Source organism: Nerophis ophidion, linkage group LG02, assembly GCF_033978795.1.
Source record: "Nerophis ophidion isolate RoL-2023_Sa linkage group LG02, RoL_Noph_v1.0, whole genome shotgun sequence".
NCBI classification, from domain to species: domain Eukaryota; kingdom Metazoa; phylum Chordata; class Actinopteri; order Syngnathiformes; family Syngnathidae; genus Nerophis; species Nerophis ophidion.
The window spans coordinates 31,004,607-31,021,199 of NC_084612.1; the positions used below are offsets into that span (position 1 = coordinate 31,004,607).

The window sequence follows — 16,593 nt, forward strand, 5'->3', positions numbered from 1 at the left end:
ATCAAATAGCTTGTCTTTGTATTGCATTCAATTGGATATGGGTTGAAAAGGATTTGCAAATCATTGTATTCCGTTTATATTTACATCTAACACAATTTCTCAACTCATATGGAAACGGGGTTTGTATATTGATTAATCACACATTTTATTTTGACTGCACATGTGCCTTTACTCTAACTACAGGTGTCTCCCTGAAAGGTAGTTATATGGTCAATGCCTATGTCAGTGCAAAGATGAATACATTTCACTTTCGAATAAAACCAGACAGTACTTTAGATAAAACCGTTTTGAGCAAATAAATACAGTGCATCCACGTAAAATATTTAAAAATTATTCCTGTACGGCATTCTGACACTAAAATTGCACTTATATCAAAATATCGGGGTCTTTTTTTTAAGTTAATTTAAATCATGCAAGCGAGTTATAACATGTAATTAACAATGATCAATCCAAATCCAAGTGTGTGATTAGTCGGATAAACAATTTGATCATGTGACGGAACTATTTTTTTATTCAATGTTGGCGTGTATCTCTGAGAAATGTATTCCAATCATCCCGAAGGGCCGAGTTCACTAACATAATAGGTCAAGGCTTTTGTCAATCGTATGCCTACTGACTAATATACCAGAAAAAGATGCCCATGGAAAAAAATAGAGATGTAAATGAACAACATTATTTTATGTTCGGGGTTGAAAAAAATTAAATTTCATATTAGCAGTTTTGGTCCAAAAGTAATCCAAGTTGAAAAAACAGTACTTTTGTATTCTGATGTTTTGGTATGGAAGCTTTGGTTTGGTATATACTATCAATCAATCAATCAATGTTCATTTATATAGCCGTAAATCACTAGTGTCTCAAAGGGCTGCACAAACCACAACACAAACCACTACGACATCCTCGGTGGGCCGACATAAGGGCAAGGAAAACTCACAATGATGACCCTGTGGGACGTCTAGTGTATGAAATTCCCTAAATACATATTAAAAGTGAGGAAGGAGAAGTGTGCATTCGGCATAGTGAGGCGGGGTACGTGTGTCGTAATACGGACAGTGCATCCGAAAAGTATCCTCAGCTGAACCGTAAGACACCAGAGGAAGGAGAGAAATACAAGCTTGATTCCTGGACTGTGCTCATAACGTACACAGACACAAAACCATCCACAGTCCTTAGAGCGCCTAGACAAGTGTTACTTAACCATAGGGCCAGGGCCTATTTTGGGGAAAAGGTTCGGCTACAATATAAAAAATATTAAACAGTATGGACGTTTTGGAAATACCACCACCTTAAATCTGTCACGATGACGGCATTTGAAGCGATGCTAAATTAGTAATTATGGGCTTTTGAATGGAGGCGGATGCGATACTGATTTCCAATTTCGAAAAGAGTGCAGTTCCCCTTTAAGTGGCAACGAAAGTGACGGAACCAACAGAAGTCGCTGTGGGCCAAGTTTTGTCAACGGACCAGTGGCTGAAGTGGAATGTCGAAAAAGTTTTGATGACCAATGTTGGAAAAGTAGGTGAACGTGTTGCAACTTATGACTTTCAAGTCTGCTGTCATTTCTATCTTTGCTTAATGTTGTGTTGTGGTGTTTGTAGTTGTTGTGACTATTCTTAGCCACCAGTACTCCCAGCACACAGTAAAATATGTCGTTCATTAGATATATCATAAGAATCAAGTTTATAATTTACAGTTAGCTAAATTTTAGGATGTAAACGATTAAAGACAAAAAAATATGTTAAAATAATATATATTACTCCATTCATCCATCCATCCATTTTCTACCGCTTGTCCCTTTTGGGTAGGAGGGGGGTCGCTGGTGCCTATCTCAGCTGCATTCGGGCGGAAGGCGGGGTACATGCTGGACAAGTAGCCACCTCATAGCAGGACCAACACAGATAGATAGACAACATTCACACTCACATTCACACACTAGGGCCAATTTAGTGTTGCCAATCAACCTATCCCCTGGTGCATGTTTTTGGAGGTGGGAGGAAACCGGAGTACCCGGAGGGAACCCACACAGTCACGGGGAGAACATGCAAACTCCACATAGAAAGATCCCGAGCGCAGGATTGAACCCCGGACATTCGTATTGTGAGGCGGATGCACTAACCCCTCTTCAACCGTGCTGCCCATCTATAACTCATGTTAGGCAATTTAAAAAAATGTAATAATAATATTTAATTGTGCCTAACCTAAAGATAATGTTTTTCGGAAGAAACTTCTGCTCTAACTACACAATCTTTTAGTCTTTTTTCAATATTGGTCTCTATTTAAGATTGTTAGGACATGTCCTCTGTAGATCCCCCACACATTTTCAGTTAGAGTCAAGTGTGGGCTGTGGCTTGGGGTGTGTGCACTGAACAAATATGTTTTTTCACATGACAAAAAAACTGCTGTTTTTACAGAGGTGTGTTCACTTTCTATATTCACTGTGCATACTATTCACTAACAGAATTCTTAAAATAAACATTGATCATTTTTGCGTGCAACAAAGTTTGTACAAGCACTGCACACAACTCTTAACACTATGTTAATGCTTACACAACATGACAGCTACAACTCTTAACAGTATGTTAACGTGCCCTGCCATCCATCCATTTTCTACCGCTTATTCCCTTTCGGGTTCGCGGGGGGCGCTGGCGCCTATCTCAGCTACAATCGGGCGGAAGGCCTGGTACACCCTGGACAAGTCGCCACCTCATCGCAGGGCCAACACAGATAGACAGACAACATTCACACTCACATTCACACACTAGGGCCAATTTAGTGTTGCCAATCAACCTATCCCCAGGTGCATGTCTTTGGAAGTGGGAGGAAGCCGGAGTACCCGGAGGGAACCCACGCATTCACGCCAATGAAAAACAAATGCGCCATTAGAAGGACAGTTATGGTATAGTAAAATGGTTTCAAATTGTTGCATTATATTGAACAACAAAAAGGAGAACGTGAGGCATGACAACAAGTCAGGCTAACAGCTGAAGAAATTATAGAAAACCGCTGTCAAATAGCTCAGCTGGCCTGGAGTCTTTGCACATGTGACAGTCGGACTGCATGGAGGTTTTAGATGCTATCTTGTATCCACATTCCAAAAATCACATGGTTTTGTGTGCTCTGCACTGACTGAGCAATGGTGCCTTAAGAGATATTAGACGCCCTTGTCAGTCAGCGCCACTGAAAGACATGCCAGTGAAATTGTGCTATTTTCAAAAAACAAAAGCTTTTTCTTTGGTTTCCGCCTTCCCTTCCACGTTCAGCGGCTACACAGAGCATCATGTGACGTCGTGTCATGGCTGCAAAAAGGTAGCGTTCGGAACCTCGGAAGTTGCACATTTGCCAATAATGTGTGACAATAGGATAATGACTACAGAAGTGAATCTAAAGCATCAAAAACCTGACAGAGCATGTAGCTCACTAACTTGGCGAAGCAATTTAATCGTAATCACTGCTAGTCTGCACCATACAGAAGCAAAATGAGTAAATGACACCAGCTAACAATGTTGAAATAAGATTTAAACATGAGCCTCCCTGTAGAGAGCACCATCAGCGTGCTAAAAATATTTTTGGTCGCATAGATTCTGATTCTGTTTTGCAGAATAGGTGGTACAGATTATGGATGTGTGCTGTTTGTTCAACAACATTGTAAAATGTTGGAGAGCTTGACAGCATGAATGTGGACGGAAATGAGTATTTCTATGGTTAAGGCGCTTAGTTCAAGCAACATCCTCATTTAAATCGGGCGGTCTGCACCACTTTTACACTGTTATTATTGTACAAAAAAAGTCTCAGTTGCAATGTTATACTTTACACACACTATTTAGCAGGTGTTGCTTGGACCTAAGTACTTTGTAGATCAGGCACCTACTGTCTACAGTAGCTCCCTCATGTCACACAAATATTATTTAATTGAGCCTCAGAATATGATTTCAATAATGTGGCGTTGTTTTCCAGTTTATGACACATCTCAAGTGTGACATTATGTCAAAAAAGTGTGCCTTCCCCCAATCAGCCTTTTCATATCATCCCATCAAAGAATGGAAAGATCTCCAGACAATCTAAAGAACGATTCTAGTTTTCACAGCTTCTCACAAGCAGTCAAAAACTGTCTTTTAGACCACCAGTCCTGCTCACATTAGAAATAGCAGGTAGGTAGTTGACCATCAGATGATACCCTGGCGAGAGCAGTCTGAGTACCATTCCATTCGTGTAACATTGCAAACTTTTTTACGGATGCAATACCAGTGGGGTATATGGCTATTTAATGATAACATTATGGGTATCATCTGATGTCTACTGCACTGTATATGGACTTTGATAAACTGCTGCACTTTATAAATTTCTGCACTTTATATGAAGCTGCTAAAATACTGTAACATGACCACCAACTGATTTGTAATTCACATGCCCTTTATGTGTTGTACTAGTCTCTTAAACTGTTTACCATTATGTATATTTAATATTGTTGTGTATTTTCAATCCTGTGTAATTATATTGTGGATGTTAGCTGCACCATAAAATAATTACAGATGGAAATTAGCATGGTGCTAAATCTGGTGCAGCCATTTTCTTAATTTAACTGCAGATTGTCCTTCAAATAAACACATACAAACAAACAAATATGCCACCTTGACAGTTGTTCATATCCCTACCCAGCATGAAAATCATCAGAAAGGTGCCGCTCATAAATGACAGAGGAGTCATTGAACTTGTTCTGGGCAATCCAACAAGAGTGACAAAGCACCTATAATGACAATGTCATAAGACGTTGGAGGGAGCAATCCAGCCAGATGCCAGTGAGATAGGAGCACGTTAGTCGTCTGCTGCCTGCTGACAGCCCACGGCGGCACTCGCCCAGGACATTGTGACACACTGATAACCTCAGTTAGCATCAGGAGAGCTGCATTGTGTCACGTGGTCCGTCAAGTGACTGGAAGAGAGTGAAGAGACATCATACACACACACACGAACACGCACGCACACACAAACACAAACACACACACACACACAACATTCCCGGGCGCGGCACCGCTGCTGCCCACTGCTGCTCACTGCTCCCCTCACCTCCCAGGAGGTGAACAAGGGGATGGGTCAAATGCAGAGGACACATTTCGCCACACCTAGTGTGTGTGTGACAATCATTGGTACTTTAACTTTAACTTTAACCATTGTCAGGACCAAACCCAGGTGAGACTTCTCTTTTTTTTTTCCCCGCAACTAAACTTTCAAGAAAATACCTTTGTGACACACGGTGTTGCTCATTTTTGTACAGGTCTTGCAAGTCTTGTGATGTATGCCTGAGTTATTAAAAAAAACATTTCCAGTGTTAAATAAAGTGTTATTTATCACCAATTTTATACTTGCGTAAATTATCATTGTTACAGGGCAAATATAGACAAACGACCATTTACACTCAAATTCCCACTTATGGATAATTTGGAGAAGGTTTGTCAAACATGCAGCCCGCCGGCCGGATCAGGCCCATGAACAAGTTCAAAATTGAACTGCATTTTTAAAACAAAGAAACTGCTGTTCTAAATGTGTCCACTGGATGTCGCAATAGCAATTCTGTTGAGCAAGCAAATAGTTTATACGGGGGCGAACAAGTATACCAAAGCGGGACTGCAACTCCTCCCCCTGGACCCAATGTAAAACAAACAGGAGTAAAATAAATAATTGGTAACCCCACTTAAAATGCATGACACTCTGCACATTGATACACCTGTAGTTACATCAAAATGATTGTCTTCTCTGCAAATTTAAAGAAAGTGAACAGTGGAAATGACAAATAGAAGCGGTTTTATTGATGTTTACTTTTACTTTTTGTTCAATCCAAGACGGGCTGTGACTGAAAGTTTAACTGTTTTGTAGATACACTGAGATGAAGTCTAAGTTCTTTGTGTTCTTCAAGGTTTTTTTTAAAACTGCATCAATTTTTAACTAACTTGAAGTGTTTTCATTCATTCATTCATTTTCTACCGCTTATTCCCTTGTGGGATCGCGGGGGGCGCTGGCGCCTATCTCAGCTACAATCGGGCGGAAGGCGGGTTACACCTTGGACAAGTCGCCACCTCATCGCAGGGCCAACACAGATAGACAGACAACATTCAGACTCACATTCACACACTAGGGACCATTTAGTGTTGCCAATAAACCTATCCCCAGGTGCATGTCTTTGGAAGTGGGAGGAAGCCGGAGTACCCGGAGGGAACCCACGCATTCACGGGGAGAACATGCAAACTCCACACAGAAAGATCCCGAGCTTGGATTTGAACCCAGGACTGCAGGTGCTTTGTATTGTGAGGCAGACGCACTAACCCCTCTCCCACCGTGAAGCCCCTTGAAGTGTTTTGTCAAGTAGAATATTGGTGATATGTACATTTTCACAATGTTGTTGTGGCAATCTGTCATAGTTGTATTTTGTTATCAAGTAATTATGCTATTATTTTACCTGTCCAGCCGCCCACATGGGAATAGATTTTCCTTGAACCATGATTTGATTTACATGGACCCCGACTTAAACAAGTTGAAAAACTTATTCGGGTGTTAGATTTAGTGGTCAACTGTACAGAATATGCACTCTACTAATAAAACTTTCAATCAATCGAAGAGCAAAAATTAGTTTGACAATTTTAATTTAGAGTCGTAAAATGTAGTACCTGGTGAAAACAATATGTTGAGAACATCCTTATTTGACATGATCTTACCAACAAAAAAGATCACCCCCTGGCTTTTTAGGCAAAATGTTTGCTGCAGCTGGTCAGGTCTATTTATAGCAACTTTATGTTGCCAGATTATAGGTATATAAGTATATAAACTCAATATCAGAACCCCTCATTGTACAAACCAATTGACCACAGATCGAATAAAAATATGTTTTGATGTTTGACATTGTTTTACTGTACAAACTTATCATCCACCCATAAGTTAAAAATAAACAAAACTTCACAAAGAGGGAAATGACGAGCAACAATGACAACACAATCATAGTGTCCGCAGCAACCAACCATCCATCCATCCATCCATTTACTACCGCTTATTCCCTTTGGGGTCGCGGGGGGCGCTGGTGCCTATCTCAGCTACAATCAGGCAGAAGGCACCCTGGACAAGTCGCCACAACCAACCATCTGTTATTTTTTTATTTTTAACAAACAACAATAACACTTTACAGCAAACTGTCCTTCTTCGAGATATTTATCAACATTCTATGATACTGTCTTGTTGAGCTAACTTAATGCAGAAGCCCATACAGAGTAGAGCAAGAGTGGCTAGGAATTCACTTCCTAATTTTTTTTAATCATGGGAATTCATTCAGCAACTGTTTGTAAAGATTAAAGGGGAATTGCACTTTTCTTGCAATTTGCCTATCATGTTTATATGTAAGACAAGAAAACATGTGTTTTTCTTTTTCAATGCATTCTAACTAGTAACTAAATGCGATCAAAAGTCAGTTTATATTGGAGCTTATAAAGAAAAGAAAAAAACATCCCAACACCTTCATTAAGGTTTTAGAGTACAGTTTCTAATGTGGGAAGAGGCACATTCAAAATACGATGTAATAATTACGTATGTTGATTAAACAAAACATTTGGCGGCTCATTCATTCAAAAAAAACGCATCGCAATGTTTGCTTTTTTCTTCAACATCATCACTGATTATTACTTTTTGCAGACTTCATGAGAGCCAAGAAAAATAATAAAAGACCACATACTGTACAAGGTCTGCTCTCACTGGGATGCTGACTGATAAGATGTTCATATATTCCCATTTAGATGACGAGTAACTCATTATCCTTGCGAAGAAAGTATGCGGGTGGAACCAAAAGCAGACCAAACGTCTTTGTTGTTTTACTTGCCGAAAACTTTATGGGTTTAAACTAGATACCAAAGTTGACCAACTCATCGGGTTATGTCTTCATCCATCTATTATCAATGAGAGAAGCATTATTAATGACCTAGAATAAACTTTCACAAGCTCCGAGGCGAGAAAGCAGCTCACCAGCCGATGATGTCAACATAGCAGCACAAGCTGTTAGCTCTCTCTGATCACGGTGCTGCTAATACAAGTTTGTTTATGTTAGCACTTATGATAACAATATCACTACTACTTGATTCATATTCAAGTCACAAAATGTAATGGGAGTATTGTTGGCACTTTTTGGATGTTTTTTTAGAGGGATTTATGGGTGGAATAGAGGAACTCCTATTGACTCCATTATAAGCAGACTTTTATTTACGAGTTAGAATGCATAAAAAAACATCTGTCGTCTTGTCTCTTATAATGACTGTGAACGATGGGTATATTTTTTTTAAAGTGCAGTTCCTCTTTAACACTGTATATTCACACAGGGATTATACTATTTTTGTTTCTATTTGGTCTATTTTTGGTTTCTAAAAGGATTGGTGCAAACAATTGGTATTTTTTATACAGTTACTGTATATTTTAATGGCCATTCCATGATCCTATACTATCAACGGTTGTAATGTATGCTATTTATAGGGAGCTGTTATCTACTCTTTACCGTTTACAGTCAGTCATTCAAGTGTAAAAAGAAATGTCTGTATGATAAAATAATTTAATAATCCATATGACTTGTTTGGCTACTCATATGTCGCATCGACAGGAGATTCCATATATATACAGAGGGACAAAAAAGTATTTAGTCAGCCACCGAGTGTGCAAGTTCTCCCACTTAAAATGATGACAGAGGTCTGTAATTTTCATCATAGGTACACTTCAACTTTGAGAGACAGAATGTGAAAAAAAAATCCAGAAAATCACAAAATCACATTGTAGGAATTTTAAATATTTTTTGGGTAAATTATGGTGGAAAAAAAGGGTGGCAGGTCTCTCCCTTTGAGATAGGGTGAGGAGCTCTGTCATCCGGGAGGAACTCAGAGTAAAGCCGCTGCTCCTCCACATCGAGAGGAGCCAGATGAGGTGGTTCGGGCATCTGCTCAGGATGCCACCTGAACACCTCCCTAGGTGTTTGGGGTACGCACGACCGGTAGGAGGCCAAGGGGAAGACCCAGGACACATTGGGAAGACTACGTCTCCCGGCTGGCCTGGGAACACCTCAGGATCCCCCGGGAGGAGTTGGACGAAGTGGCTGGGGAGAGGGAAGTCTTGGTTTTTCTGCTTAGACTGCTGCCCCCGCAATCCTACATCTTTTGTATTTTCTGTAAATTCTACTTCACTGTAGTAACGCTTCTGCACTCTGAACAATTTGCACTTGTGTTTCAACGACAGCTAACACTAACTATCCAAGTTGCATTTATACCCAAAACCCAAAACTAATGCACGTAAATACATGTGTTACCTACATACGTGATTACGTTATCATGTCCTAGAAGCCGGAAGAGGGCAGGAAAAACTGTATAAAATACATTGGAAAGTTAGCAGACTAGTCATTTGTGTACATTTTGCCAACAGCCGCTTTAAGTGTTGCTTACGGACATCCACTAAAACATATTAATTAGATTAAAATTATTTGTTTTAAATTAATTCAATCAATCTCTCCAATTACAAATGAGAGTAGAAAGAAGGAAATAATCTGTTGCAGTGCAATATTGCAGGTGTACAGGTATGTGCAGTCATGGGTCCATCATGTGACAGTCACAGAACACCGCCCACATGCAGGGGAGGGTGTCAATTATTTAAAGAAGTTTGAGCAACCTCAAGATGGCAGCTTGAAAAAAAAGAAAAAACTTAACAGTCAAGTAATGAATGATGAATGACAAAATCGTCACGCCCTCCACGCTGCAAGCAATTCTTTACTTGGAAAATAAGCTAAATTTACTTGAAGAATTCACAGGTGGAAAGTGGAGAGGACTTTCATAAAGTCAAGAGTTAAAGATGAGTTAGAGCAATATTACACAAAAACTACAGATTTAAATGACAATTGGTCGAGTGGTGGGAAATGTACTGAATCTTGACTGACAGGGGCAGACACACAAATTATCATTTTAGTTTATTCTAATTGTATTTAAAAAAATCAAATCATGAACATTTTATTCTTATTTTTCAATATTGTACGTGTATTGTTAAAGTACAATAAACGTGTTTAAACTAAAAAGATATAAGATTTGTAGTATGCAACATGGGCAGAAAAGTTCTAAATAGTGATTTTGCTGTCAAAGCATGAGGATACCGCATTACCTTATGAATTAGCTAAATAAAATCACGATATCTACTTTCGGTATTTCTAAATAATTGTTATAATTTTAAATTTTCAGATTCGATCGAACTGCTGCCAGTGATTGTTCCAGTGATGGAAACAAGTCACTGCCAGTTGACTTCTAAAAAGTCAATGGCTCTTTAGGAGTATCGGTACAGAACACCTGTTTTTTTAAGAGGTGTGCATCATGTTGAGTATTATTATTCAAGTCGGCTGACGTGGGCTGATGTGATAACCCAGAAACGCAGGTGGAGAATAACCAATTCACATCCACATCGTGATTTTGATCTAAATTGATTCGAAATCGATTGATAATTTTTGAGTGTTGATTTAAGAAAATAAAATATATTTTTTCTTTGTAAGAATCCATTTTAAATATAAACATTAAACAACGATTATTAATATATATATATATATATTTAATACTCTTTTTACTACTATTGTATTTAATGAAAGAAATGTATTTGTATGACTTCTCAATTGCTTAGTAAATGTCTATCCTAAGTATTATAAAGCTGGGATTGGGTTGGGGTTGGTTGCTCTATTTTGTTTTACAAACCCTGTTTCCATATAAGTTGGGAAATTGTGTTGGATGTAAATCAGATGCAAATCATTTTCAACCCATATTCAGTTGAATATGCTACAAATTCAACATATTTGATGTTCAAACTGATAAACATTTTTTTTTTTTGCAAAAAATTATTGACTTTAGAATTTGATGCCAGCAACACGTGACATAGAAGTTGGGAAAGGTGGCAGTAAATACTGATAATGTTGAGGAATGCTCATCAAACACTTATCTGGAACATCCCACAGGTGTACAGGCTAATTGGGAACAGGTGGGTGCCATGATTGGGTATAAAAGCAGCTTCCATGAAATGCTAAGTATTTCACAAACAAGGAAGGGGCGAGGGTCACCACTTTTTAAGCAAATTGTCGAACAGTTTTAGAACAACATTTCTCAACGAGCTATTGCAAGGAATTTAGGGATTTTACCATCTACTTTCCGTAAAATCCTCAAAAAGGAGAAATCTGGAGAAATCACTGCACGTAAGCGATGATATTACGGACTTTTGATCTCTCAGGCGGTACTACATCAAAAACCGACATCAGTGTGTAAAGGATATCACCACATGAGCTCAGGAACACTTCATAAAACCACTGTCAGTAACTACAGTTGGTCGCTACATCTGTAAGTGCAAGTTAAAACTCTACTATGCAAAGCCAAACCCATTTATCAAGAATATCCTGAAACGCCCCTGGCTTGGCTGGGTCCGAGATCATCTAAGACGGACTGATGCAAAGTGGAAAGGTGTTATGTGGTCTGACGAGTCCACATTTCAAATTATATTTGGAAACTGTGGACGTGGTGTCCTCCAGAACAAAGAGGAAAATAACCATTCGGATTGTTATAGGCGCAAAGTTCAAAAGCCAGCATCTGTGATGGTATGGGGGTGCATTAGTGCCCAAGGCATGGGTAACTTACACATCTGTGAAGGCACCATTAATGCTGAAAGGTCCATACAGGTTTTGGAGCAACATATGTTGTCATCTAAGCAACGTTTTCATGGACGCCCGTGCTTATTTCAGCAACACAAGTGTTACAACAGTGTGGCTTCGTAAGAAAAGATTTTGGGTACTTTTCTGGCCCGCCTGCAGTCCAGACCTGTCTCCCATCGAAAATGTGTGGCGCATTATGAAGCATAAAATACGACAGCTGTGACCCCGGACTGTTGAACGACTGAAGCGCTACATAAAACAAGAATGGGAAAGAATTCCACTTTCAAAGCTTCAACAATTAGTTTCCTCAGTTCCCAAACGTTTATTGATTGTTGTTAAAAGAAAAGGTGGTGTAACACAGTGGTGAACATGCCATTTCCCAACTACTTTGGCACGTGTTGCAGCCATTAAATTCCAAGTTAATTATTATTTGCAAAAGAAAAAATAAAGTTTATGAGTTTGAACATCAAATACCTTGTCTTTTTAGTGCATTCAATTGAATAAGGGTTGAAAAGGATTTGCAAATCATAGTATTCCGTTTATATTTACATCTAACACAATTTCCCAACTCATATGGAAACGGGGTTTGTATTAAATTGATGAACATTTTTGTAATTTTTGTGTATAAAATACAATTTTAAAATTAAGTTTTTTAGGCCAATGCTGCCGTGTACTCTAAGACAGGGGTCGGCAACCCGAGGCACCGGAACATGTCTGGGCTACATTATACACCCCCCCCCCCTCCGTGCGTCGGTAGAGGTGGACGGGGTTGGGGGGGGGGGGGGGGTCAGGGTTTGGTGGTAGCGGGGGTTTATAATGTAGCTCGGAAAACTTGAAATACATGGGATTCTGGGTATGTGTTCTATTTTGTTTATGTTGTGTTACAGTGCGAATGTTCTCCCGAAATGTGTTTGTCATTCTTGTTTGGTGTGGTTTCACATTGTGGCGCATATTAGTAAGAGTGCTAAAGTTGTTTATATCACAACCCTCAGTGTAACCTGCAGAGGTGTGGACTCGAGTCACATGACTTGGACTCGAGTCAGACTCGAGTCATGAATTTGAAGACTTTAGACTCGACTTGACAAAATGTAAAAAGAACTTCAACTCGATTTAGACTTTAACATCAATGACTTGTGACTGGCTTCACGGTGGCAGAGGGGTTAGTGCGTCTGCTTCACAATACGAAGGTCCTGCAGTCCTGGGTTCAAATCCAGGCTCGGGATCTTTCTGTGTGGAGTTTGCATGTTCTCCCCGTGAATGCGTGGGTTCCCTCCGGGTACTCCGGCTTCCTCCCACTTCCAAAGACATGCACCTGGGGATAGGATGATTGGCAACACTAAATTGGCCCTAGTGTGTGAATGTGAATGTGAATGTTGTCTGTCTATCTGTGTTGGCCCTGCGATGAGGTGGCGACTTGTCCAGGGTGTACCCTGCCTTCCGCCCGATTGTAGCTGAGATAGGCGCCAGCGCCCCCCGCGACCCCGAAAGGGAATAAGCGGTAGAAAATGGATGGACTTGTGACTTGACTTGGACTTGTGCCTTTTGACTTGACTTGACATGACTTGCTACTTTCCCCCAAACCCAACGATTAAAAAGTTATTATGGGGCGCTCCGTATCTGTCCGTGTGTGTCAGCGTGTGCGCGATGACAGCGTGTCCGCCACCTGTCAGAACAACAGCCAATCAAATTACATCTACGTTATTTTCGTCACACAGCATTCAACCAATCAAATTGCAGGACAACCAACGAAGAAGAAGCTCTCAAACAACCCGCCAGTGAGGAAAAATTATGCCAAAAATAGTTTCGTTCAGGGATTAAAACTACGAGTGGGTCAACAAAAAACGAATTCCAGTATGCAAAGCATGCGGTTCGAAGATTATAGACGGAGACGCAACAACTTCCAACTTCGTTTGACATTTGCAAAAAGAAGGGTAAGTTTTGAATGTAAGATAACGTTTATTGGCTGAGTAACGTAACTTTTATTTGCTGTGTAGTTAAATCAGTGAGGCTGCAAACTCACTGCTAACGTTAGAACCATAAACATCTTATAAGGGTACGCAACATCGACCACTATTGCATACTCGCGCAGACGAGACGCGGGGCCGCCATCTTGGAGTGGTGATCCGCTCCACTCAGGGCAATTCATTTGTCAGGAGCAATGAACTGTTGGCGCATTTTATTCATCTTACCTCACTGAATACCACTCATTTTCACGCACTTTTTTTGTCATTCGTGTAGCTATGGTAAATGACACATGTTTTGGCGTGTTCATAGTTTGCTTAACAGTAATAGAATATTCTTATATGCTATAAGTGACCAGACGTCCGAGATCAAAACTGGGAATAATAATCCCAGAGAAGGGGGAAAAAACGGTCAGCTATTTTTAAGTTGAAGAAACAATATGATTAGGTTATATATACATTTGTAAATCCTACATAAACACAATATGAATACATTAGATCATTATATCTTAGGAACCTATAGACTGTATCTCTGTTGCTGCAACAGCAGAGTTTATTCTGTCTTGACACTTTGTATTGATATTTTCCTTTACATTCTTCCCTTAAATAATAATGTTTACAGTGATTGTTTTATATGTATTTTTATGTATGTTGCTTTGGATAAATGTGTCTGCCAAATACTTCAACATATATAAACACCTGAAAGTCTTTATATGAACTAAAACCACCAATCTGTTTCACTGGATTCAGAATAAAACCAAAGTCTGTTTTACCCAACAATGTTAGTATTTGAATATTGTTACTTGAAGACCTATTCCTGGTTACAATTATACTGTTAAGAGAGTATTGTCTTATGTTTTGCCTAAAATGAGAATGCATCATAATCAGTGGCGGCTGGTGAATTTTGTTTTAGGTGGGGCTGAAAGTTTGTAAACCAAATACCTGGAGGTGGCGTCATCCTCCCCCAGAAGATTTCTTTGTGATTTTCACATACAAATATTGAAGATCGTTGCTCCTTCTCAACTCTATGGGGATATTCTTTTCACAAAATACAACCAATAGTACGTTATTGTTAAATCTTACTTATGAAAAGTAATCCCAGATTCCTATTTTCAACGGTCCGCTCATTTGAGCAGGAAAACGCTGAACACCAGCCCGACATCTTTGTTTTCTACCTCTCAACTGTCAGTTTAGGCTGCTCGCCGGCACCTCGTCACCTCTTCAAGATGGTGGCCAAATTGCTTGTGTAATAGCAGCCAATGTTGCGTCTACTTATAAGATGTCTATGGTTATAACGTCATTGCAAACACGACAAACTGTTGCGTCCACTGCAGTTCACTACTTTATTCATACTTTTTGTCAAGTGATTTTTTTAAGCAGGGTTACATGAGGTACCTACACATAACGTTACGTTGGTGAATGTATCACACACAGCTACGCAACGTTAGACGGCGGTCAGCAGCACCGCGTTTTTTAGCCACCTACAAAAAGACAGACAGTCAAATAAAGGTCAGTTAAAATGTATACTATATTAAGAATATGTGTACATATTGCATAGGGCCCTGACATCTAAAAAGTACGACTATGTTCATTGTTATGTTAATGTGTTTGTTATGTTTTTCATGTGTACGCACTAGGGGTGTAACGGTACACAAAAATTTCGGTTCGGTACGTACCTCGGTTCAGAGGTCACGGTTCGGTTCATTTTCGGTACAGTAAGAAAACAACAAAATATGCATTTTTGGGGTATTTATTTAACAAATTTGCTAAATCTTCCACCAAAAATATTTTTCTTAGTGTAATATTTGATGTGAAGTAATCGGAAACTTGGATAGGTCAATAATTAATAATAATATTGATTTTGATTCAGTATTATGTTTTGAGCAAAAGAAAAAAGAAAAAAAAACAGCTTTGTTTTATTAGTCAACGTTGCAACTTTTTCTAAATTACATTTAGCCTTTAAGCTTTTATATTTCACTTTTATTTGTTTTTGTTTATTTTAATAGTATTTTTAGATTGTGTTGTGGGCCTTTAAAACATTAGCTGTGGGCCGCAAATGGCCTCCGGGGCACACTTTTGACACCCCTGCTATAGATAATAAAAAATAAAATCTAAAATCTATGGGTAAAAAGCAGAGTCTGGCGACGCATGCACATTTATCATAACTCTCTCGCTCTCTCTCTCTCCCCCTCCCTCATGAATGTTGCCTGCGCACACATTTTTTTTTTTTTAACCCCTTCTTAACCCTGAACGTACTTTGAAAACACACGCAACCCTAACTTAAAATGCCGGACATTTGAGGCATTTAAGAAACTCCACCTGGACAGCCCCGCAAAAGAGGACATGTCCAGTGAAAAGAGGGGGTGTGGTCAGTCTATCATAGCCCGCGGTCGCTGCTAGCATGCCTTGTGTTGTTTTTTTTGATTGATTGAAACTTTTATTAGTAGATTGCACAGTACAGTACATATTCCGTACAATAGACCACTAAATGGTAACACCCGAATAAGATTTTCAACTTGTTTATAAGTCGGGGTCCACGTTATTCAATTCATGGTGCCTGCATTGTTTACACAACGTGCTGTGCGCTACTTAATATGTCCGTGTGGAACTCGTTCGGTACACCTCCGAACCGAACCGAAGCCCCCGTACCGAAACGGTTCAATACAAATACACGTACCGTTACACCCGTAGTACGCACACATAAACACACATACAGTATGAGAGGAGATCAATGAGATAAGGTAAGAACAGGATGGAAACTGCTGTGGTCGATTGTACAGATATGGTGTTGTTTCTGCTGGGCAAGTATGCCTGACGCGCCTCCTACAGCGCCTTGGGTCAGCTGCAGGGTCATCAGCCGGGGACCACCGCTCATTGGAGTTTCGCTCTCTTTAACCCCGGAACGCCTCCTGGTGGCGGAGCGGTGGCAGGGACGTCTCCCTGCCACCCCCTGCAGCT

At 39.8% G+C, this 16,593-nt stretch overlaps 1 long non-coding RNA gene across 1 annotated transcript in view; it reads left to right on the forward strand.

Annotated features, from left to right (window-relative positions):
* The first annotated feature begins 5,097 nt into the window (after positions 1-5,097).
* Positions 5,098-16,593, forward strand: part of LOC133569921 (uncharacterized) — a 28,648-nt gene continuing 17,152 nt past the window's right edge. The window contains exon 1 of the long non-coding RNA XR_009809979.1: positions 5,098-5,184. This is a non-coding gene — a long non-coding RNA (uncharacterized LOC133569921). The remainder of the gene's footprint in view (positions 5,185-16,593) is intronic.